Genomic DNA, 25071 nt, shown 5'->3' on the forward strand with positions numbered 1-25071 from the left:
TTATTCTAGCCCATCAACAAATATTTATTGAGCACTTACTATGGCCTAGGCACAATTGTGGGCACCGGGGGTTAACAACAGTCTACAAAACAGACAAAAATCTCTGACTTGACGGAGCTCTTGTTTCTGGGACCACGGACCTGGGGGGTAGGAATGTGGGCTGGAGCAACAAGGAGTTAAGAGCACTTGGCACAACTCCTAAATAAGTGCAGTCGTTTGGAGATGTGTTTGCCTGGATGTTTTCTCTCTTCCCTGTGTGTAGTGTGTGCCCTCTATCCTGCCAGTAAGGTTGCCCGCCATTTTTAGCGGGTCCTCTGAAGGGAGTTCTTCATGCATGCTAACAAATGGGCCGCTCTGGTATAATGAGACCAGCAGATGATTTCAGGGGCCGTGCGGGGACTGTCTGCTTCAGTCTGAGCCTCTGTTGAAGGGAAGCTGAGCTGTAATCAAGTGTTCTTATCTTTGCTTCCTGTCCTACTGTGGAATAACTCAGACTCCGGGAATGCCTTGTGTTGCATACTTTCTCTCTCCTTGGATCCCCTTCCTTTTTGTTATCCGTCCCCCCCACCCCTTTCTTTTTTCTCTTAATCCTCTCCATTCTTCTTTGGCGACTCTGAGATGGCACTTTGCCTCAGAATTATAGAATCTCAGTTTTTCTGGAACTGGATGGGACCCTAGGAGTCTTAATCTAAACCAGCAACGTTTGGTCCCTGGACTGACACCAAGTGTTCAATCTGATGCAGTGAAATGAGAAATATAAGAAAATGAAGTAAATGGTTCATGAAGCTAAACTTCATTATTTGATTCCTGTACTTTCTATCATATTGCCTTGAACTTTTGAGTTTTTAATGTCTTCCACTTACCCTAGAAATCACTCATTCTCCTGAACTCAGCCCCCCACCCCTCACCATGCTGCCCCCACAGTTGACTCCTGCCCCCTACTCCTTTCTCCCACATTCTGGTTTTCAGATGATGTCCCCCTCGATTTTGTAGCTCCTGCTCCCAAAATAAGAGTTGCGGCCTGAACCTTAGGCTGGGAAGTCACCACTCGTAACACCAGGGAGTTGTGTTTTAGGATCCCCAATTGGAGCCACGGATATGCTCTCAGATACAACACACAGCGGTTCAGTTTTATAGGATTATTGGTGCCGTATTTCCACTTTATTACAGGTTTATCAGGCGTTTGTGGGTTGGCCGAGCGTGCAGCCATCACTTACGATGCTGGTTCTGGAGGAGAATGAGAATGAACATCTACAGTGGGAACCGCATTGAGCTGGGATGCACACACTTGTGCTTCCAGCCAAGGGTGTGTGGGGCTTTGTGGTTTGTGGAGGCTGGAGAACAGGACTGCAGAGGAAGCCTCCCAGGTGCTCCCTGTCCAGTGTGTCTCCGGGACCTGGATGGTCTCCTTCATACCACGGGGCGGATGTTCACCTTTCCACTGCGCTCCTTAAGAAGGACCATGGGTACTTTGTGCTTTTCATTCAGGAGTAAGAATTGTCCGTTCCTTCTTGGTGTTTGGGATCAGCAGGAGAAACCACTTACGGTGCTAAGCTTTGTGATGTCCGCAACGACATGAAAGGGAAAAAGCCTCCTGGGTCTTCTCTGGTAGGGGAGGTGCTCCCTGCATCGCTTTAGTCTCAGGTTCCCACTTGAGAAGCAACCCTGTGATTCTGCCCTGTGATAAATTGATACAGATGCCATATCTTTAGCTATATCGTGCCCTGAACGGAGCATGTCACAATTTGTAGATCTCTGATTACTCTCAGGACTCTGAGCCTCGTGTCCAGGAAGGCGATGGGGGTCCCGCCATGTGAGAGGCTGTGGAGCCAGGACTCCTAAGACGTGGTCCAGGCTCCCTCCTGGCAAACTCCCATTTCATTTTGACCGTGAGGCCAGCAGTTCTGTGCATGCTGAGCATTGCTCCCCTCCCTTTGCTCTTGAAGCAGCAGCCTGGGAGAGAAGAGTTGGCTTGCTCATCTGTGGTTCAAGCCAGTGACCTACACATGACCTTGGAGCTTGGAAGATGGATATCCAAGCCAGTGAAGCTCTCTATAAACTTTGAGAGTGAGACAGAGAGACAGATACTCACTCACTGATTGGTTTAGATCATCTGGGGGAGGGAGACATGTTGGTGGAAAGACAACCGTGAACCAAAAATAATATCCCCCTTTTTGAAAATCTACCCAAAACAAAATTATTTGTCCACAGTGCAGAAGGCCACAATCTGAGACTCATGCTGGTGTATCCGTCTAGATGTTAGGAGACAGGCACATCCCGTCTTCACTCATCGATGTCAAAATTCTAAGCTTCACGGAGCGTATGGACGCAAAAAATGAAATAGTTTCAGGTCTGATTCTGTTAGAGCAGAAATTAGGACGGAGTACAAATCTGGTTCCCTGGAAATGAGCAGCTTAAAAGAATGCTTCTAATGATTGTTCAAGTTCATTGCCATTTAGAAAGGGGAACCTTTCAGAAGACAGGAAGGGACGGACGGCTTTGTTGTCTTGCTTTCCCTGCACTAACAGCTCTGCCAAAGCTCTGATGTCATCCTTACTTCAGAAATAGGTGCCTTACGGAAGGGAAACTGGCAAATAAGGCACTTGTGTGAGCTGCGTCTACTTTATTTGCTGCCTGCACACTGAGAGCCCAGCTTGCTTCTCTTGGTACTCTCCAGCTTTAGAGGGGCATGCGCACCGATTAGTCAAACCTGAATCAAAAAGGAGAATGTTGTCACCGAGTTGAAACGAGAAACAAAAATATGTAACTACAAGTTATTTTGCTTGTGGGTTTCAGCCTTCCTATCCCCAACATTTATTCCATGTATCGAGTGGCGGGCACACTAGGTTCCAGAGATCTGGAGATGACATGGTGTCCCTGCCTTCTGGATGCTGAGTCTAGAGGTTGGAAATCGTAGACCATGTCAGGGATGGGTTCACAGGAGAAAGAAAGTCAACTGAGTCTGGCAGGATGATCAGGAGTTTTCCAGGTGAGAAGCAAGGAACAGAGGGAACACTCTGAGCACAGCAATGGTGGTCAGTGTGGCTTCTCATGGTCATCTACTGGGGGGCAGGGTGGTGGGACATATGGCTAATGAGATAGGAAAGGGGAGGGGTCACGGAAGCTAGGGACTTTGGAATTTATCCAACAGGCCTGCCAATCTTGACCTTCTGTTTTTCCTCCAGCACATGTATGCTGGAGTATATCCACACATATCACACATCTCTTGGGTGTGGCCAGATGTGATGTTTGTAATGAAGCAAGATGTGAAAGTTCCCTATAATCATCACACAACTATTAGCAGTACGTTCATAAATGTACATTGCCACAGATCTTGGTCTATGTGAGATAATCTCTGGGTTATCTCATGGGAATCTCACTCAATTCCCAAAGTATTTATGTGTAACTCGATTCCTTTTACCTCCTAGTGATAAATGTCTAAATGCAAGAAGAGGGTGAAAGTGATGCTTTTGCAAGGACATTTTTACATTGATTCTTCAAGAATATTTAACTTATTTTTTTAATGTTTATTTTTAAGAGAGAGAGAGAGTGAGCATGAGTCGGAAGGTGCATAGGGAGAGGGAGAGAGAGAATCTCAAGCAGGGTCCAAGCTGTCAGCGTGGAGCCCAAGGTGAGGCTCAATCCTCACAAACTGAGATTATGACCTGAGCCCAAATCAAGAGTCAGATGCTTAACAACTGATCCACCCAGACGCCCCAAGAACATTTAATTTAACAAGTTGTTGCTCCTCAATGGGAAGTCACTGGCTGCCCAGGAGAAGGGCTCCTGGGGCCAGTGAGGAGGTTTCCACTGGGCAAGAAGTGGCCATGTTGGGGCTGGTTAGAAGGTTCTGAGCAGTGGAGAGGATGGGTTTGGGGAGGGAAGAAGAGTTTGGAGGCTCTCACGGCAGTTCTGCCCAGAAGCAGGGAAGTAGACACAGAGAGGAAGGTTAGGGGGTGAACCATAGGCTCCAGTGAGGAGGGGCTGATGGGGGCTGTCCGCCAGGGAAGCAGGAGCAAGCGTTGTGTTAGGAGAGGACAAGGGCAGTCTTATTTGTCTTGGGTTTCTAGTTCCTGTGAGCTACCCTGGTCTTCTGATCTCAGGGACCCCCTAAGTCCTGAATTCTGCTGCAAGTGCAGTGGGAGTAGGGGAGGGAGAATACTCCAAGGTCAGGGAGGAAGAGGGGCAGTGAAGCCCGGAGTAAGAGTCTTCAGGCATGGGAAGGACCAGACTGTAGTGTCTAAAACATTCTTAACAAGAGGATGTTCCATGAAGGTGGAAGTGAGTAGAGAGTCCAACGACAGAGCGGCCAAGTCTATATGGCACTGGGAAGGTCCCTGGTTGGAGAAGCAGTTTCTGGAATGCGGAGGGAGCTAGAATCCAACTGCAAAACGATGGGGGGGGGGGGGGGGGACAATGAGACTGGGAGGACAAGGGGAGCTTTGTTGTGGAAGGAAAAGAGGAGTAAGACGGGCAAGCGCTCGGAGGGGAAGGGGGGCTGAGGGAACTTTGGGGGTGAGACACACAGAAGCCAGCACATGTTCTGGGGCTTGCGCCACTCTTCCTCCATGAAATGAAAAGAAGCTTCACATCCTGTGTGCGTTACAGGGCTCAAAGCTCATCCTTCCTAGAAGAAAAGTCTAATGGAAGTTAGTTGGGCCCTCAGGAGGGACTGTTCCAGATGTTTGCAGCTAGGTGTGACGTCACAAAGTCTGAGCGGATGTCGGGCACAAAGCATTCTCCATCTGCCCTCTCTGCCACTTGTGTCTTGTCTTTCTATTTTCAAGAATGAAACCTTCCAAACGGTAAACTCTGGAGTTTGAACTTGTTTCCCATGATATTTATAGTAGCATTAAATTTTGAGATGACTCCGTCTCCTCTCTTTCTAAAGAGTTGTTTTCTTGCTGTTTCTCGAATGTATACAGATTTTGAAAATAAATCATCTTGAGCAGTGGCTTGAAAATTCTGAAAATGACGTGGTGGTATCCTGTTTTATTGTTGGAGAGGCCCTCGGTGTTAGCGGTTCCCTTTAAGTGTTCATGCAACCTGCCAAATAAACATTTAATTGGAGAGCAATGCTTTCCCTTCGCTTCTGTATCAAATATTTCACTTTGGATTAATGGACTTCCATTCTTGTAGGGAAAGAGAAACATTTCTAATCTGAATTTCTTTTTTTTTTTTAATTTTTTTTTAACGTTTATTTATTTTTGAGACAGAGACAGAGCATGAATGGGGGAGGGTCAGAGAGAGAGAGAGGGAGACACAGAATCTGAAACAGGCTCCAGGCTCTGAGCGGTCAGCACAGAGCCCGACGTAGGACTTGTACTCACGGACCGCGAGATCATTACCTGAGCTGAAGTCGGACGCTTAACCGACTGAGCCACCCAGGTGCCCCTCTAATCTGGATTTCTTAAGATGGCATTCATGACAGGCCAATCTATATAGATTTATTTAAATTGTAATTACAGTAAGTAGCCCACTTATATAAAGGGGATGCATTGGAAGTTTTATTTGAAGTAGGTTTTTTGAAAAAAAATTTCAAAAAAATTAAAAAATAAAAAAATGTGAGGGGTGCCTGGGCGGTTCAATCAGTTAAGCATCCGACTTCGGCTCAGGTCATGATCTCGCAGTTCGTGGGTTCGAGCCCCGTGTTTGGCTCCACACTGTCAGTGCGGGATCGGGATTCTGTGTCTCCCTCTCTTGCTGCCCCTCCCCCACTCGTGCTTTCTCTCCCTCCAAAGCAAATAAACTTAAAAAATGTTTAGTTCAACGTTTAATTTTGAGATAATGACAGATTCAAATGCAGTTTTAAAAAATAATCTAGAAAGATCCTGTATGCCTTTTATGCAGTTTTCCCTAATGGTTTCAGCAATGGAACAACCCGGATCCATAACAAGGATCTCTTTCAGGGCCCTTCCCTCGCTGCCCCATTCTTAATCTCTGATAACCACTAATCTGTTCTCCATTTCTACCATGTTGTCATTTGGGGGATTCATCTAAATGGAATCATACCGCGTATAACCTTTTGGGACTGGCTCTCTTTTTCACTCAGCATAATTCCCCAGCAATTGATCCCGGTTGTTACAAGCGTCAATAGTTTGTTCCTGTTTTTTTGGTTTTTGTTTTTTTTTTTTAATGGTTTCATATTTTCCGTTCAACTTTGCGATCCATTTTGGTTAATTTTTGTATGAAGTGTGAAAATTACATTGAGGTTCACTTTTTTTTCCTTTTTCCTTTCTTTTTTTTGCCAGCGGATGTCTGGTTGTTCCAGTGCTGTCTGGTGGAGAGGCGCCTTTTGTCAAAAATCTGTTGGCTATATTTGTGTGGGTCTGTTTCTGAGTTCTCTATTCCATTACTATACTGTACAACTTAATATGGAATAGATTGGTTACTCTTTATTCTTTTTTTAAAATGTTTTATTTATTTATTTTGAGAGAGAGAGAGAGAGAGATTGAGCAGGGAAGGGGCAGAGAGAGAAGAAGGGAGAGAGAATCCCAAGCAGGCAGAGCCTGATGTGGGGCTTGAACCCACAAACCGTGAGATCATGACCTGAGCTGAGATCAAGAGTCAGACACTTAACCAACTAAGCCACCCAGGCTTCCCCAATAACTCTTTATTCTTTTTCAAGATTGTTTTAACTATTCTAACTCCTATGCTTCTGTATATGAATTTTAGAATAAGCGTATCTATATCTATCAAACATCTTGCTGGTAGGAATTGCATTAAATGTGTATATTGTTTGGGGGAGATTTGACATACTTACTATGTTGACCTTCTAACCCACGAACACAGTATATACCTATTTATGTATTTTGGTCTTTTGGATGTTTTTTAATCAGAATTTTGTGATTTTTAGCATACAGAGCCTGTATATGTTAAGTTTATATGTAAACAGTTTATTTTCTTTGTAGTGATTGTAAATGTTGTGGGTTTTTTTGTTTGTTTTAATTTACTTTAAGAGAGAGAGTGTGTACATGAGTGTGAGAGGGGCAGAGAGAGAGGCAGAGAGAGAGAATCCTAAGCAGGCTCTACATTGTCAGCATAGAGCTCGATACGGGGCTTGAACCCATGAACCGTGAGATCATGACTTGAACTGAAATCAAGAGTCGGTCACTCAATTGACTGAGCCACCCAGGCATCCCATGTTGTATTTTTAATTTTGGTTTCCACATGTTCATTTTTGTTATAAAATAGGCATTACAGATACACGATGCGGTTTCTCTTAGAAGCAATATCATAAACAGATACAGTTCCTTGAGTAGCAGACAAAAGCCAGATTAAAACTCGTGAGAAAACTGGACTTAATGAGCAGTTACTAGAGAGAATAGTAGACTACCATATTGTTTATAATACTAGTACTAAATAGTAGCTAATGTAAACTAGTTATCAAATATTTTGGAAATGTCTAGCATAAGTATGGTTCTTATTTCAACTCATAACATGATTTTCCATTTTCTTCATGGGTAGATTGTGAAATCTACTCTCACGCATGTCCGATCCATTACTGTCACTTTTTGGACAAAAGCGTGTAATGAGAGTTTCCTGGGTTTAGCGGCGAGCAAAAATATTTAGGAAAATGTTTAAACAGATTGCGCAGGTGGAATGAACTGGGATTTGAGCAAAGGCAAAAAGGGTGTGTAGAAGAGGAAGCTGGGGAGTGTTATTCTGTTAGACTCTGATGCATTAATCTAGGCCAGTTTGGTTGCTACAGGGAAGCAGGGGGCCAGGATTTAAGAAGCCTCCAAAAGTTAGCTGTTTGTTTTGTGGGAGTGAATCTTTTTAAGGAAAACAAAACAAAACAAACAAACAAACAAAAACCCCTGCACTGTTGTGGCAACAGTGATTCATTGTCTCCTCCTATCTTGTTAAAAGACCCAGAGAGTCAACTATTTTACCCCGGCTTTGCTCCGGGAGGAGTTTTAGAAAACTTCTATGAAGGCATACAAGAAGATAAGATAAAATTTCAAATGGATGCAAAGCAAAATTAGTCAAAGGGAAAATAAGATGAGGGCCGTGACCGTGACTGAGACTTGGAAGCAGAAGTCAAGCTGGGAGGTTTTATTTGCCATCTTGAAGTGGGTAAACAATTTGGCGTGGACATATCATTTTTAACCCTTGCACACATAGTCACGAAGCCGGTGTTTAATTATTACGGCCGTCCGGGGCTATCTGCCTTGTTTTCATCGGCCACAGGACTGCTTGGGGGGAGAACATTGTCCTGCAGGGTTAATTGATAACAGGAATTCAGATCCTGCTTGGGGAGGCCTCTGCTGGCTGATGCAGCTGGTGGTCTGAGAACCCACGCCAGACCCACAGCACCCTGGCGGCAGCCCTGGAGCTTTTCCTCCAGCCCAAAGGATGTATAGCGAAGTGGGGATGAACAATCAAGCCCTTGCTCTTTTTGGTGACAGCAAGGACACCTCCAGCTGTAAGTAATTTTGTTAAGTTTTAGTATCTAAACAAGGTAAATAGCCTTTTAAGAAGTGATTGCGGTAGTTCTGGTTTATTTACTTGTATGTATGTATTTATTTATGTATTTATGTATTTATTTATTTATTTTTCATTAGTTAAGGTTCCTCTGGTTTTTAAGTGAGGTGGGCAACCTGAGAGCCCTCTGAAGGTCGATCTTGCTAGCTCGGAGCATCGTCTGTGCTTTTGAGACACAATCTTTGTCTGTTTTAGAGAAAGTACTTCGGGCACCATTCTTTCTCCTGACGGCCCGTTTTCTGCCGTCAGTGGAAGAGGGAAGACAGCCACAGATGTCCCCACAATTTGTAAACCTGTAAACAGGCCCGTGCCACCCTAGTGTGCGGTTTAATGTATACACACGTGCGTGTCTGTCCCTTCCTTTGCAGCATTCGGTATCTAGGCTTTGTTCCTGGTTACGTGTTCCTTCTTCGCACAAAAACTAGAGTCAGAGAAATGTTGGCCCACTCCATTCTGTATTGTTGCAGCCCGTTTAGTAGACCGCTGTTGCATTTTTACTTTCTCTATAAAACGAGCCCGAAGACAATGGGAATGATCTAATTGCGTTTGAAGTAGCTGCTGGGCAGGCTTGTTGCAACAGCTGATGGGCTCCTCCGAGTTTCAAGAGCTATTTATGGTAGATTAGCTGGGATCAGGGCTCTCCAATTCAGGCCATAAAAGGCCCGTCCCTTGTGGAGTTGCCCCACTGCTCCTGACAGCGCCCTCCGAGGCTGAAGGGTCCTCAGGTTTCACGTGGATTTACCCAGTAATGGATGGCCATACCGAGGCCAGATTGGGGAAGTTCAGCGTCAAGGACACCAGGGCACTGAAAACTTCAAAAAGAAGACTCTTTTCAATATTTTGGCGATCTTTCTTCCGAGAAACTTATGGGATGTAGCCTTCACCTTTTTACTGCATTTGGCATCCAGACGCCTTTTGGAAAGCACCGATCTAAATTTATCCTGTTCTGAATCATCACTTCTGATGCTGTTGCCTCGTTTGCGTGGTGATATTTGATTTTGTACAGTGTTCCTGGGGCTAATTTTTGATATTTTGCTTTTTGTTTAGAATTTGAAAGTAGCGGCCGTTGAAAGGAGACACAAATATAATTGAGGACATCCAAAGCCGGGTTTTTGTTTATTTTTTAATTAGAAAAATAAGAAATTTCAGTGTGATTTTTTTTCTCCCCCCCCTCCCCCTTTAACTTAGAGGAACAAGGATTAAACAGAAATTTGAAGTAAGTGAAAAATCTTCCTATAAATGTAAATACAGCTGTTGATTAAGTGCTATCTGTCCGAGCATGCTTCCTAGGGTTTGCTGACTTCAGGCGCTAGAATGTTCCTGCCAGTATGTGCTACTTATTGCTAGTTGCTTCTCTGTGTGCCCTTGGGCATGTTTTCTGGGGTTTGGAATGACTGGATTTTTTTCTCCTTAAAAATGAAAGAACCTTATGATACAGAGAAGTTTGTACTAACCATTTAATGAATATAGTTTAGTAAATACATTCTGTCTAAATGGGAGCACTTGAAGCCTTGGAATTAAAAGCATATCCACAATACAGGGTACTTCAATAATCATATCACAAGTACGGGGGGGTGCAGTTCAGAAGGGCACGTTCTATTTTACACGTGGAAATGTAAATCGCCAGTGATCCTTTTGTATAATCTTTGTTTTGAGGGATCTTTACCTTGGTACTCTGATTCTTATTATAGAACCTCTGATGTTCCAGAATTTAAAAACAAGAAACAACAAAAAACCCTCAAGCTTTAGTTTCTAGATTTTTGAACTGTCTTTCATTTTTAAATTCGCCAAGAGAAAAATTCGTTAGTAGCCTTTTTAAGCCCTAGAGAAAGCTGTGGTTCTGTAATTTGGCTTAGTGATTTGCTTCTGTTAAAAAATAGCAAAGAGCTATAGAACATTTATGGTTGATTCGACATATTGCTCCTTTAAAAAAAAAAAGATTACAAATTTTTTTTTTATTGTTTATTTTTAAGAGAGAGAGAGAGAGACAGAATGCAACTGGGGGAGGAGCAGAGAGAGAGGGAGGCACAGAATCCGAAGCAGGCTCCAGGCTCTGAGCTGTCAGCACAGAGCCCGACACGGGGCTCAAACTCACCAACCACGAGATCGTGACCGGAGCCGAGGTTGGACACTTAACCGACTGAGCCACCCAGGCGCCCCAAAAAGATTGTTTTTTTTAGTACCATATCAGATAGACCAGTAGGAGCAGTAATTATTTTTATCAGGTAGCAAACAGAGTATTTATAGAGATGAGTTTCATCGGTGAACCCTGCTGTGGTTCTCAAACCAGAGGTGGTGGCATAGCTTCAGCAGGCATTTGGAAAGTAGAATTTGGTTGAAGTGCCCAGCTTATATCCCTTTCATTTGACAGACCCAGGAGACCCCACTTTTGCTTGTACTTTTGAGACCCCACTGTTTCTTGGTAACCACTCCTCTGGAAGGCTGTGAATATCAGTTCAGAATGCACATCTTTGTTAACATATGGGGCCATTAAAAATTCTCCTGTTGAGGATTTGAATCTGAAGAAAAGGGCCGCTGGTCTTCAGCGGGGCAGGGATGTCTCGAGAGCGGCTGTTCAGGGGTCACAGGCTGTGCAGAGAGCCGAGGTGGGGGAACCACCAGAGGTGTGTTTTTATTGTCGGACATGAAGGGAGTCCTCTCCTCACTGTAGGACTTCCTGGGCTCTTAGGACGCTGGTTACAGTGACACTCACAGTGGCTTCCCCACGACCAGGAGAATTTCCAGTCTGGAGCTTTCCTGCAGTCCTGGGCTTCATTATTTTGTAACTCTGAACCAGAAGCCGTGCCATCACCTTGACTCCTCTCCCTATAGGTCACCAAGGCCACTACATCTGACTCTGAAATGATGCACCTGCCCACCACCTCTTCCCGAGCCTCCTTGTCCCTTCCTTGGATGAGTGCATTGCCCTTACTTAGTCCTTTTGCCCCCAAGTTCCCCGCTGTCCAATCCATCCTCAGAATGACCTAAACAAGGTCTGATCTGTCGCTTCTCAAAAGTCAAACCTTCCGTGGTTTCCCACTGATGACAGGTGAGAGCCCGACTCCGTAAGCCTCCCCCTCAGGGTTTTTCATGCCACCGGCTTGCTGGCCTCCCTCCCTGAAATGTTCTGCCTTCCCTCGCGTGCCAGGGAAGTGTTATCAGAGGAGATCTTTCCAGAAGCTTCCATCTATTTGCCTCTGGGCTCCAGGGTCAGATTCCTGGCACCGTGTCCTGGCACCTCCTCCCTCTGTAGGGGGGCACCCAACAAGACAGCTGGGTCCCAGCTCTCTTACCACCCAGGATCTAGCCCATTGCCCAATGGGTGAATGGACTGGATGCAATGGAATAACTTTGGATTCTTCATATCCAAATTTAACCGTCCATGAAATAATTTGCCATTGTTACGTGTTACTCACTACGGAAGTGAGCGTTCTGTGTTATAAGCTCTGGTTTTTTTCTTCAGTATCTAATAATACAAGCATATTGGTCTTACAAGTGTGATGGGGTTTATATGTAATGCTTTTGCCAACACAGGAAATGAAGGTGCCTTTGATAAAGCCAGCCGCTTCATTATTGGAGCCTTGCCTAAAATGAAGAAACTCCCCTAGCGGTGTGCTTTGACTTACGTGCTTTCCCCAAGCATTAAACTTTATCCCTCAGATGCAACGTCTCAGGATGGCTTTCCTTGCTGACCTTGGGTGGGAATGTAGCCCCTAGACGTCCGGTTCAGAGAGATCTCTGTCTCACTTTCTTACGGCACTCCCAGTTGCAGGAGGCTTTGGAAGAGGCATTTGTTTCGCCTCATACCTTGCTTATTCTCTTCTAAAAGTTGATCCTTTAGTCCCGGACAAGTTCATAACCTATTTCGAACTGGCTTTTGTATGAATACGATCAAAGAAAGAGCTTTAGTATTTGCCTTGGGATAGTTTCTCCGTGTCACCATGCTGGTTTCCTCTCAGCACGTATGTATTACACGTCTGTGTGTGGGTCTCTGAGTCGGATGCCGTGGGATGAAGACAGTGAAGCTTGTTCCCCTCCTTGGTGAGGTCCTTTCCTAGAGGGGTTCAGATAGGGTCTCCATGAAGCTGTTTTACCAAAAGGCTAGGAGGGATGAACACTAATAACATGCCAGCCAGTGTGTGTGCCAACCTCTTTGCCTTCGTTATCTCATTTAATCTGTACGGTGGCCCTGAGACATCATACTATTATCCTCATTCTACAGGGGAAAAAATCCTGAGGTTTAAAGAGGCCTGCCCAAGGGCCTGTCCCACGGGGTCAGGGTAGAGCTGATTCAAACAGTCCCGTAGGATTTCAGTGCCCATCTTTCTGACCCCTACTTTAAACCAATGAGTCTTAGACTTTATTTTTTATTTTTTAATTTTTATAATGTATGTTTATTTTTGAGAGAGAGAGACTGAGCGCGAGTGGGACAGGGGTAGAGAGGGTGGGGGGGGGGGGAGACACAGAATCCGAAGCAGGCTACATCCAGGCTCTGAGCTGTCAGCACAACGTGGGGCTCAAACCCATGAACTGTGAGATCATGACCTGAGCCGAAGTCCGACGCGACGCTTAACCGACTGAGTCACCCAGGCGCCCCAACGTCTCAGACTTGAATAAGCATCACCTGCAATCTTGTTAATGAGCCGGTTCTGACTCAGCAGGTCTGGGGTAGGGCCAGAGATTCAGCAAAGACCCCAGGTGGTCCTGATGCCTCCGGTCAGCACTGGCTATGAGTAGCAGTGTTTTAAACTACACCACTTCCGGGGCGCCTGGGTGGCTCAGTCGATGAAGCATCCGATGTCGGCCCAGGTCACAATCTCCTGATTAGCGGGTTCGAGCCCGTGTCATGCTGTGTGCTGACAGCTCAGAGCCTGGAAGGAGCCTGCTTTGGATTCTATGTCTTCTGTCTCTCTCCATCCCTCCCCTGCTCACGCTCTCTCTCTCAAAAATAAATCAACATTAAAACAAAACAAAACACTACACTGCTTCCTTATGGAACCACTGAGATGAAACAATCAGGTTGGAGGGAGAGCCGAGGGCTTCCTATGGTAGAGGTGATCTTCCAGACTAACCTTCTCTGGGCTTTTCTTGCCATCCCTTCCCACCCTTTGCTTACACAGTTGCCCCCCCCCCCCCCCCCATTTCTCTTCCAAGGTCTGCCTTCCTCCTGGCTCCTCCTCCTCCTCACACTGAAAGCAGACTCAAGTTTCCTCCGTCCTAAATAAAGATCCCCTTGACCTCGAGCAATCAGCTATTTCTTTCACCGCACACTCGCTCCTCAACACCCACAGCTCCGTAGAGCTGCTTTCGCCCTCCCAGACCCACGTGATCTCCTGATTGCTTTAACGCTGAGCACCTCTTTATGAGGATCCTGCCTTGGGTCTACACTGACCACTATGTTCTGGAGCTCTCCTAACACCTTTATTTTCTAAATCATGCCCTGTCTCCTCCCTGCAGCAGCTTACCTTCGTAGGGTTAAGGTCAACATTCTTCTGCTGCCCTCTATATGGTGAATTATATGATCTGCCTGTACATACGTCAGCATCTGTATCCTATATAGTATTGATAGAATCGTGTATAAAGAAAGTTTCTGAGTGACGATGCAAAGGGCTCGTATAAGTCACAGTAATCTGTGAACTGCTTTGGTTAATCAGAGGCTTCATGTTTCTTTCTGGATTTTCAGTTACGTTCTGAGTATGGAAAGTTGGCAAATAACTTAGGCTCAGACATAGAGTGTCATTGAACAGAAAAATCAATTGGTATTTTTAGATTTTTTGAGATATCCAGTATTTTAAATATTTTGAGCCCTGAGCTTTTCATACATTCTGAAAACACTGCAGCTGGGGGCACCTAGGTGGCTCAGTCCTGGCATCCGACTCTTGATTTCGGCTCAGGTCATGATCTCACGTTTCATGAGATCTAGCCCCACATCTGGCTCTGGGCCGACAGTGTGGAGCCTGCTTGGGATTCTCTCTCTCTCCCTTCCTCTCTGTTCCTCCCCCCCCCCCCAATAGCTCTCTCGCTCCTTCTCTCTCTCAAAATAAACATTAAAAAAGTGAAATATAAACACTGTACCTAACTTTACGTCATGTAACTAAAGATTTAAAATATACATATGCACTTGCTCACACATTCAACGAAACAAGCCAGGCCAGCCGAGATTGAAACAGGAAAGCAGTTGATTTTCAGTTCCTTAAAATATGTTGAATTACGAAGTGGGTGATGAAAGGTAAAATACCTTTGAAAATTTTAGTACTGTTTTGTGTAGATTTCCTTAGGAAAAAAAATTTAATTAAAGCAGGGATTTCAGATTTCCAGGCTCAGGGACACTGTTTATTGTGCAATTACTTCATACCTTTAACAGCTGCTGTTATGAAATGGAAGGACAAATGACATTGTAACATTATTGTTTGTTTGCAAGTATCACTTCCAGTACCTTCCCCAGCTAATGGCTCTGTAGGCTTGAGCCAGGTTAGAAAAATAAACTCAGGCATGCTGTTCAGAGGTAGATGGCTCTCCAAATTATGTTCATGGTCTTAATTTCCACCAGATGTTCGTTTTAGCCAGACACACATAATCATTTGGCTTTATTATTTCATGCATTTTTGATTGAAAGTGTTGAATATTTTAAAATTCTGTGATCCGGTAAATATCGTTGTGATGCGGTCGTGGAGGATGAGTAAGCTTCATGCGATGCCTTCTACCCCAACGTGGGATCCTCCCATTTGAGATGGAATTTATTTAGTTGGATTTGTATCAGTTCTTCTCTCTGGAGGCTTCAGGGAGCTTGCAGACATCTAACAGTCCTTAAATATTTCAAAAGAGAACTTCAGCAAGAAGGTGGAGCCAGGAGCCAAGCGGAGGAAAATAATGTGAAAGCAATGGTAGCAAAGAATCTTTGTGTCCCACCCACCTCAGCCCACCTCCCAGAGCTCCGGAGAATGGTTTTCCCTGCTCTCAGTGGGGGAAGAGAATTTCATTTGGAAATTAAGGGTGTTTGATCCTGAGGAATGCTTGGGGCAGTGGCAGAGTAAGCGGGAGCAGCCCTGGTCTTAATGACCAGCTGTGTGACCTTGGGTAAGTTCTTACCCTCTCTGAGCCTCATTCATTAAAGTGAGCATTGGAATGGAGGATTTCTAAGGTCCCCTCTACCTATTGGGATCCTATAATTCAAAGACTTCAAAGCTTGAAAGTACTCTGGTCTCCCCTGGAAAGGAAACCCTGCATCTGGAAGGTGTGGCTCAAGGCAGCAGAGCAGGACCAAGCCAGAAATGTCTTAAGAAAGAATTTACATGTTTTAAAGTGTGTTCTCACCATACTGGCTTGATGTAGCCTGGTCTTCCTCCTTGGTTGGCTTGGTCACTGTTCTTTGTCTGTGATCCTTTATTTTTGGTTTTCTCAGTGTTTTCTTTTGTGTTCATTTAAATACTTAAATTTTAGTTCCTATAGCCTAATTTATTCTTCTTTTGCACTTTGTGAAACCCCAGAGTGGTCATGACAAACCCCAGGAGGGATGCCTGAGACAGAATTTTCCTGTTCACAACAGGAGTAGGGTATGCTTGGCTTCTTTTTTTCTTTTTTTTTTTTTTGTTTGTTTTTTGTTTTTTGTCGCTTTACACTTATTAGCTCGCTGCCAGACATTCATTCATTTTTTTTTTAATATTTATTCATTTTTGAAAGGCAGCGGGAGACAGAGCATGAATGGAGGAGGGGCAGAGAGAGAGGGAGACACAGAATCTGAAGCAGGCTCCAGGCTCCGAGCTGTCAGCACAGAGCCCGATGGGGGGCTTGAACTGACAAACCGTGAGATCATGACCTGAGCCGAAGTTGGACGCTGAACCGACTGAGCCACCCAGGCACCCAGAATTTTGTTAAATTTTTACGTTGAATTTTGCACCAGTTGTAAAGGGCGTTCTTGGTTCGTAGGGCTATAAACATTTCAACCTTTGTCCTTCACAAGGTAATTATTTCATTAAAAGTAAATTACAATTTATTCAGTAGCTCCAGATAAAAATGCTAATCACATGGTAAATGGATATGCTAAGATTTGAGAACAAATTACCTTGGTATTTTAATGGAGAGAGTTTTCTGAGCTAATTTTTATTCATAGCCTCTCTCTGGCTAATGTGAGGCTGGTGATGATTTCTATAATTAATGAGCTCAAGTTATAAAAAAAAAAAAAGACTAACAGGTAGACAATAGGGCAGTGTGGAGCTAACATTTTTATTTCAGAGAAGTTGGATTTCAGGCCGTCACTGCGAAAGGTGCTCTTACTGAGCGAATGTTCTTAAATAGGTACACATACAGGCTTTAGGAGGTTACGGTATCTCCCAAAACGTCTATGAAAAATGTTCCTTGTTTTAAAAGCTCATTTAATGGAGGTGAGGATCCATTGTTTCCTTTTTTTTCTTAACTTTTTTTTTTTTTTTTTTTTTTTTTTTTAGAGAGCATGAGCAGGAAGGAGGGGCAGAGAGAGAGAGAGTCTTAAGCAGGCTCCAGGCTCAGCACTGAGCCTGACGTGGGGTTTGATCCCACGGCCCTGGGATTATGACATGAGCCAAAATCAAGAGTTGGACTCCCAACTGACTAAGCCACCCAGGTGCCCCATGTTTTCCATTTTTTGCTGAAGGAGTTGGGCTGTGACTCCCATGAGAAACTAAAGTCACGTTCCAATTTTTGAATAGAAGTGAGGTGCCTGGAGGTCTCTAGGTGACCCCATGTGGGGGCGTACCCCTGGAGCTTGTGAAGGTTTAGCATCCACCAGCTAGAACAGGGTCGGGCAGCCCACAAGTCTGGGTCATTGCTGCTCAGTACAACTCCCTGTGTTGATGGCTGTGTTCTCTGGATGGGAGTGTTCTGCACGGTACGCTCAGGTCACAGGCGGCTGTCGAGCACTTGAAAATGTGGCAAGGGCAATTGAGGAATCGAACTTTTAACTTACTTTTAATTCATTTAAGCTCCAGTAGCACTGTGTTGGACGTCACAGGTCCAGAGGAAGTGGATTTACGCCCCGTGCGTCTACTGATACGAGCAGGGGGCTACAGTGCGTCACCTGTTGACATAGCCACGGGGTGGGTGATACTTGGATGGCAGAGGGAACATAGAAAACTCTGTGCTTTTCAAGAGCTCGTGGAAACGTATCGCCTCCGAGGAGGCTTTCCTGTGGATTCCCCGTTCCTCCCACCCGTCCACAAATACACACCCCCAGGGTAAGCAGGTGCACACACGGTATGGTTCTATAGGTTCTTTGTGGCCCTGGACACATTCGGTGTTCATGTCCACGTTTTGAATTGTGTGGCTTTACAGTCCAATAACAGCCCTAGAGTTGGGTCCTTCGGTCTGCCGGGCAGCACCTGCCTGATGGTCAGTGTGGATGGGAGGGCCGCCAATGCAGTGGCAAAGTCGTTTGGAGGGGTGTCCTCGGATAGGTTGCCGGCATGTCAACCTAGGCTTTATTGTGGCTTTGTTGTTTTTTCCTACGTTTGTGTTTTGGCTGAAAGTGATGGGGTTTTGTGAGAAGTGACTTTACGTGAATTTTTTTGCTTGTTTTCGCTTTTACCTTTTTTTTATACCTGTGGGTGCGAACTCAAGCTGTCCTCTGGGAACCAGGGCCGTGGTGCGGGTGGTGAGGAGACATTTCTGTGATGGCAGCTCATGGGACGGCTCTACTTACCAAGCCTGCAGGATACCCCTCATTCATCCATCCTAGTTATTTTTGAGTGCCGGCCATGGCGACTAAGGATTCTGCGTGTTCCCCAGATGCCTGTGGCTGGTGAGCCTCCGAGAGTGGAGAAGGCAGAGTCGGGCAGCCTGGTGGGAAGAACAGAGGGGACCCCGCCAGCCGGCACAAGTCGCCGAGCGACGAGGCATTCACCCACACCATCTGCTCTCGCACGCCCATTCCCCTCCGTGTGGGAATGCCTCTCCTCGCCAACCCTCCGAGCCTCCCCACCTCAGAGAGCTTACTGCCTTCCCTGGGAAAGTCTCCTCGGGCCACCTTTCGGCTCCCACAGCCATTGGCTGGTCTGAGCAAGCTCGGAGAAAGCCCTGGTGTCCTCACGCATGGAGTAATGCAAGCAGGTCCGATTATGCTCCACTCCACCGCTTCCCACCTGAAATCAAAATAGACCAGAGTGAGGTTTCACCCTACAGGTGCAACAGGACTGACTTGTATCTGAAAAGAATGTAGCGATCCATTACTAAATACACCAAGGAAGAGGCAGGGACAGTGCCTCGTTGCCCCTGTGGAACCCTTGCATCGAGTGTGGATGAATCAATGTGGTTAATTAGATTAGATGACCATGTATCAAAAACTATTCAGCTCAGCTGTTGAGCTGAATAGATGTTTTTAAAATAACCAATCGAGTTGAGGCTCCTCGTTACCACCTGACCTTCTTTGGTTTGTCAGAGGGGGGTGGGTGGGTATTTAGGGACAATATAAGGTGAGTCAGCCACATCCGTTTCCTCCTCTTGTCTGTTCCCCTCTTCTTTCTTTTTCCTTTCCTTCACTTTCCTTTCCTTTCTTCCCTTTCTTCTTCTTTCTTTCCTTCCTCTTCTGTTCCTGTCCTCTTTTCATCTTTTCACTTCCTATTTTTCTTCTCTATTCTCGTACTTTCTTTTCTCTTGACTGCTTCTCTTTATCTTCAGCTAAGTCAAGACATAAGCAACATGGCCATGGATATCTGTAAGTTTTAATGATTTTAATGTGTGCAGTTTTTAAAATACGTGTGTGTGTGTGTGTGTGTGTGTGTGTGTGTGTTTATACAGACATAAAATCTCCCTTTACACAGTTCTGACCCTTTTGTAGCACGATTAATACTATAGATGATCTCTTAAAAATTATTGTGTTCTGCAACACGGAGTCTGATTTGTAGGCCTCGTTATATTTTGTGGAAAGAGACTCGTTTCTTGGTAGAGCAAATTGGTCATCTTTCCTTCACGTTATCTCTGTTCGCATGCATATATATGCCTCTGTGCGGATATGTACGAATAACAGCCAAAAAATATGTGCTTATATTTTTCTTTCTTCCTTGTTCCTACTTGGCATCTTTCAATATGTCATGTGGCACTAGCGATAAGGAGAAAGTGAGTACTGAATGCTGCAGTTTAATTTTAGTGGCACACAAATGACAACCAAGTCTCTGCTGCTGCTCTGGTGTTGTTAACTCAAATGTAAAATTAGAAATGTGGTAATTATTCGGCCGTTCTGGCTTTCTAGGGGAAACCATATCATAGTGTGTGTGTGTGTATGTGCTGGCCTTTAAAAATAGATCTCGCCCCATAAGGAGATGACCCCCAGCTCAGCCATACTTCACAGGTCCTGTGCATCTGTGGGCCTTGCCAGCGGTGGCTGTGAGTTCTCGACTCTTCCCAAGAGCATTAAGCACTGGCTGCATTCAGTTCATCTTTGGTCAAAGCTCTTGTGCTTTAAAAGCTGACTCCTGGCGCGTAAACACTCTTGACCCTGGTTGTAAACATTTGTCATACGTCTGGTTAATTTTAGTTTTCACTGACCAAAATCATTTTGGCAGAAGGGTCCTTAAAGTTTGACAGCCCGACAAATTACACAGAATCCCTTGTTTTTCTCACACAGGCTTTGACTATGACTCACTATCCATCTGAACACGTTTCTTCTCTGGTACTGAAAATCTCCTTAAATATATATTCTTGAGCAACCAAAGTTTAGACAAGAACTTAAACACTGGATGACTGGGGAAAACATGTTTTGGGGCTTCGCGTCTTCTGTCAGTCCTCTGAGGGGATCGGGATCAAAGAAGATCGTTAATCTTAACATTTCTGTTTAGATTCTGGAGGCCATGACCTCCTCACTTTATCTTTCCACTGGGGTACTTGGTGGTTGTCATTCTGGGCTACTTAGGTGATGGCAAAGCCACCTGGATCCCAAGTTGACACTTGTGTTGTCCAAGCTGACACTCCACCATGTGCTTCTGGAGTCTTCAGACGCTTGGAGGCCACACCAGTGCTCTGCATTGAGTTGTCTGCCGAAAGGCCCCAACTGTGCCCTGTGAGAGAAAGGGCAGCAGAGGGTGAGAGGCAGACCCGGTCGTTCTCCCTGATCTGCCATGACCACTGTATCTGGACAGTTACACGTGAGTAGAAGGAAGGCATCTGGGTCTTGTCAGTGGTCGAGAGGCTCTAGACTGTGCCAGGCGTTGTGGGTCCGTGCGAGGAGCAGAGCTGAGGAAGTCTGACCGTGCTTTGACATGTGCTTTGTGTAGCCACAAATCCAGAAAAATTCTGCCTGAGGCCCCAGAGGCCACGCCTCATCTCTACAGCGGGGTCTTGTTTTGTGAAGGAGCTGCAAACAGCCTGTTGCAGTCAGAAAAAAACAAAACAAAACAGTGTTTTCTGTTCCACAGCATTATAGACATAAAGTAAAACTTGACTTTGACAAACTCTACCATAAACCTTCCCCTCCCTAAGAATCGTGTGTGGAGGTCTTGATTCTTTTTTTTTTTAATCTTTTTTGTAATGTTTTATTTATTTTTAAGACAGAGAGACAGAGCATGAGTGGGGAGGGGCAGACAGAGAGGGAAACACAGAATCCAAAGCAGTTTCCAGGCTCCTAGCTGTCAGCACAGAGCCTGACGCGAGGCTCTAACTCACGAACTGTGAGATCATGACCTGAGCCGAAGTCGGATGCTCAACCGACTGAGCCACCCAGGCGCCCCTAAGAGGTCTTGATTCTTTTTTTTTTTTAAATTTTTTTTTTTTCAACGTTTATTTATTTTTGGGACAGAGAGAGACAGAGCATGAACGGGGGAGGGGCAGAGAGAGAGGGAGACACAGAATCGGAAACAGGCTCCAGGCTCCGAGCCATCAGCCCAGAGCCCGACGCGGGGCTCGAACTCACGGACCGCGAGATCGTGACCTGGCTGAAGTCGGACGCTTAACCGACTGCGCCACCCAGGCGCCCCAAGAGGTCTTGATTCTTAATCTGAACTGTGTGCGGCTGTTGGGGTGTGGGATGATTCTAGAGCTTTGTGTAAAATCAGATTTATGTAACTTTCTCCTACCCCAAAGAGGATGGGATTCACCAGCCTCCGTGAGAACACCCTTTGCCGTCTGCGTGCATGAGACACTCAGAAGCGGTCTTATCCCCTCGTAGTGCATTCACAATTTTTGTGTCACATGATTAGCAGTTACTAGAATGGCCCATGACATTGTGTTTTAGGATTTAAAAACCTCAGCATCTCGGCCACACTGTGAAATACTCAAGGAGGCATCAGTTGTCTAAATCTAACCCCTTTGACCAAGGAGAGCCACACAGAAACAAACTTGAGAAAAGTCTAATCTTCTTTGAAATATGGAGCCACCAGCAATAAGTAGACTGTATACCTTGGGGCGCACACGGGAACCTCATGTCGTCCCTCCAAGGACTCTCTCCAAAAGTGGTTTCCTTGCACATACTTTAGGGAGCTTTTTGGTTAAGTGTCCAAGATTTTTCAATATGAATTTGCTGGTTTTCTAGTTGACTTAGATTTAAGTAACCAGATAGCAGCATGAAGAACAACATGCACACTCATACACACACACACACACACACACACACACACACACACACACAGCCCTACCTGTGGAACACTCGGGCACACAAGAATATTCTAGAGCCACCCAATACTGGCTCTGCGTGGACCTGGGCCTGGGTAGAACAGCTTTGAGTGCACTCTGGCTGTACTCTGTAGTCTCATATTAGGATTGGGCAAAAGAATTAATGTATTATTTGAAATTTCAAATGAAACCTGTTGTTGTTAAGACAAATACGTGATGCTCCGTGCACTTTACTTAGAAAATATGGGTGCGGTACAGTAAATCCTAGTGTCAAATTAACAGATTTTCAGTGTGAGGTTTTATTTCTCAGAGTCTGTCTTGTATATATCGTTTTATTATAGATTGCATTTGATTTTGGAACAACTTGCATATATATATATCCTAATTGCCTGAACTCTAGTGTTACAGAACAGGTTTACATGTTTTTATCCTAAAGCTAGAAATACAATTTCCCCAAACAGTGATGGTTTCATAAGTCACCTAGTTATATGTTGAAAAAACCTTGAGTCGGTAAGTATTTAAAAACTGAACTTGGTCTTCTTTGGAAATATATTGTTTAGACAGGGTATTATGTGAGTACTGATTCTGTAGGAAAAGAATCACCTTCGGTTTAAAGTTGCTGAAATTAACGGGAGGAAGTTGGGGTGGTGAACTCATAATTACTCTGAAATTAGATACCTCAAAATGGCAAACATTTTTAGGCATTTCTAAACGGGATTTAGAAAATGTTTTTATATTGATATTTATACTGGTATGTCTGATATTTAGGACTTCTAACCATTATTGTCCCAATAATTGGTACATAACAAGTGTTCCATAAATAGTTGTACAACGAAGAAATTAATGAATGGAACAAACACACCTACGCACATGCACGGGCCCACACAGACACACACGGGAATCAGCCAAAAGCATAAAGAGCTGAAAGCCTGTTCGATGTCCTCATCTGCCACACTCCTTAGTGAAAATGTGCCTTGTAACACTTCTGATTCATTCAAGCCTTCTCCCGAAGGAAAGTAATTAAATGTTTTGTTTTAAACAGTTTCGTTTTCATATTGTAGGTAAAAAGTGAGGAGCAACTAGTTTTTAGCCCTTAACAAAATGAGCAATTAGACACAGAAGTTCCTGCCAATAAAATTGAAATAAAATCTGTCATTATTCCAGTTCTTTGTTGAATTTGCTTTGCGCTGATGGGGACAATATGCTAAATAATACACTGGCGAGTTTTTTTTAAGTAAATGAGAGAATTGGGATGTTTTAAAAGGTTGAAAAACAAGGTGGCAAATGTCTAGAAAATTGTTTAATTTTTTTTTTAATTTTTTTTTCAACGTTTTTTATTTATTTTTGAGACAGAGAGAGACAGAGCATGAACGGGGGAGGGGCAGAGAGAGAGGGAGACACAGAATCGGAAACAGGCTCCAGGCTCCGAGCCATCAGCCCAGAGCCTGACGCGGGGCTCGAACTCACGAACCGCGAGATCGTGACCTGGCTGAAGTCGGACGCTTAACCGACTGCACCACCCAGGCGCCCCATAAAATTGTTTAATTTTAAATGTAAAGCAAATGAGATAGGATCGTTGTGGTATGATCATTTTAATAATGGCAATTTAAAAATTGCTCTGTTTCCTAAATAGACGCTGTCTTTTGCCCTAAAAGGTTTGCTAATGTGATTTACTTACTTGAAAGTTCAAACCTGATACCTGACTTTAGGCTCTCTCTGTGGCCCCTGGAGCTGGACTCAATGGGTACACATTCCAACACATTTAGTTACTACTTCCATTAGCATGGGCAGGGAACTCAGGTTCTGTCTCAATTTCCTCATCTGTAAAATGGGACTGATAATAGTACATGGCCACAAAGATTTGTTTTGAGGATCAAATGAGCTGATACACGTAAAACATTGAAAGCAGCTTTTGCTGGATGGCAGTATTTATTTGGAGATTGTTATTATTAACCTTTGGGGCTAAGATGATGTCTAGGTTTCGATTTTGGCCTTAAGCTGGAAGGATTTTTTTTTAACTAAAATTTTATTGCAGTGCTTTTGGGTAACTTTGGTGTTAAAACTGGATGATTTGAGCTAGTGATTTCTTTGGAATCTATCGAAATGGTTTCGTATCATTTAATGAAAAATTTTTCAAATGAAATGTTAGTAATGATAGGGACACCTGGGCGGCCCAGTTGGTTAAGTGTCCAGCTCTCAGTTTCAGCTTAGGTCCTGATCTCATGGTCCATGAGTTTGAGCCCTGCGTTGGGCTCGATACTGACAGTGTGGGGCCTGCTTGGGATTCTCTCTCCCTCTCCCTCTGCCCCTCACCCACTCATTCTTGCTTGCTCTCTTTCTCTCAAAATAAATAAATAAATAAATAAATAAATAAATAAATAAACTTAAAATTTTTAAAAATATTATCTTAGTAATAATGATAAAGGCTATTCCCGATGCCTGAGTGATCATTCCAAAGCCAGTTTCCTGAGAATGTGGAGCTCAATACATCAGATTTCACCTATATTTCACACCAAGAAAGCCTTCATCATAAATCTTACACATCCCACAAGGGGAAGGGAAAACTTTCCTGCTTTGGTGGAGTTGGGTAGGTTTTGGAAACTTACCTGGATTTTAGTACCTTAGATTTGGTATCTTAAATTTAGTACCTTAAATTTTAGAAACTTACCTGGAAAATTACCTGGATTTTAGTACCCTTAGGTGGTTTTCTTTAAAAAAAAAATAAGAAAATATTATTTTGGTTCAAATATCAAATTATAGATGAATATCTGCATGTTTATTCATCTAGAGGAAATTCTGGGTTAATTGAAATATATTTCAGCTAGAATCATATCATCAGTTTGAAATAGATCACAATTCATCAAGGTGATTGTTTTCTAAGATTGAATGATCAATAGAATTGCTTGATAAAGCTCTCGTTGGACCCCATCCCAGACCTGGGGGGTAGAGACTATAATCCCCACCCCCCACACCCAGTGATTCTGATAGCATGGTGGGTGTCACTGGCATTGG

At 44.3% G+C, this 25071-nt stretch overlaps 1 protein-coding gene across 5 annotated transcripts in view; it reads left to right on the top strand.

Moving 5' to 3' along the window:
- SVIL (supervillin) overlaps positions 1-25071 on the top strand; it is a 233040-nt gene that overhangs the window by 74200 nt on the left and 133769 nt on the right. Inside the window, exon 1 of one of the 5 annotated variants that reach the window (XM_047865437.1) lies at positions 9208-9703. The exons of the other annotated variants lie outside the window; for them this stretch is intronic. The gene's annotated coding sequence lies outside the window, so the exon portion shown is untranslated. Of the gene's footprint in view, positions 1-9207; positions 9704-25071 lie in introns of those variants that run through there. 5 annotated transcript variants of the gene reach the window in all.

Source organism: Prionailurus viverrinus, chromosome B4 (assembly GCF_022837055.1).
Source record: "Prionailurus viverrinus isolate Anna chromosome B4, UM_Priviv_1.0, whole genome shotgun sequence".
Lineage (NCBI taxonomy): Eukaryota > Metazoa > Chordata > Mammalia > Carnivora > Felidae > Prionailurus > Prionailurus viverrinus.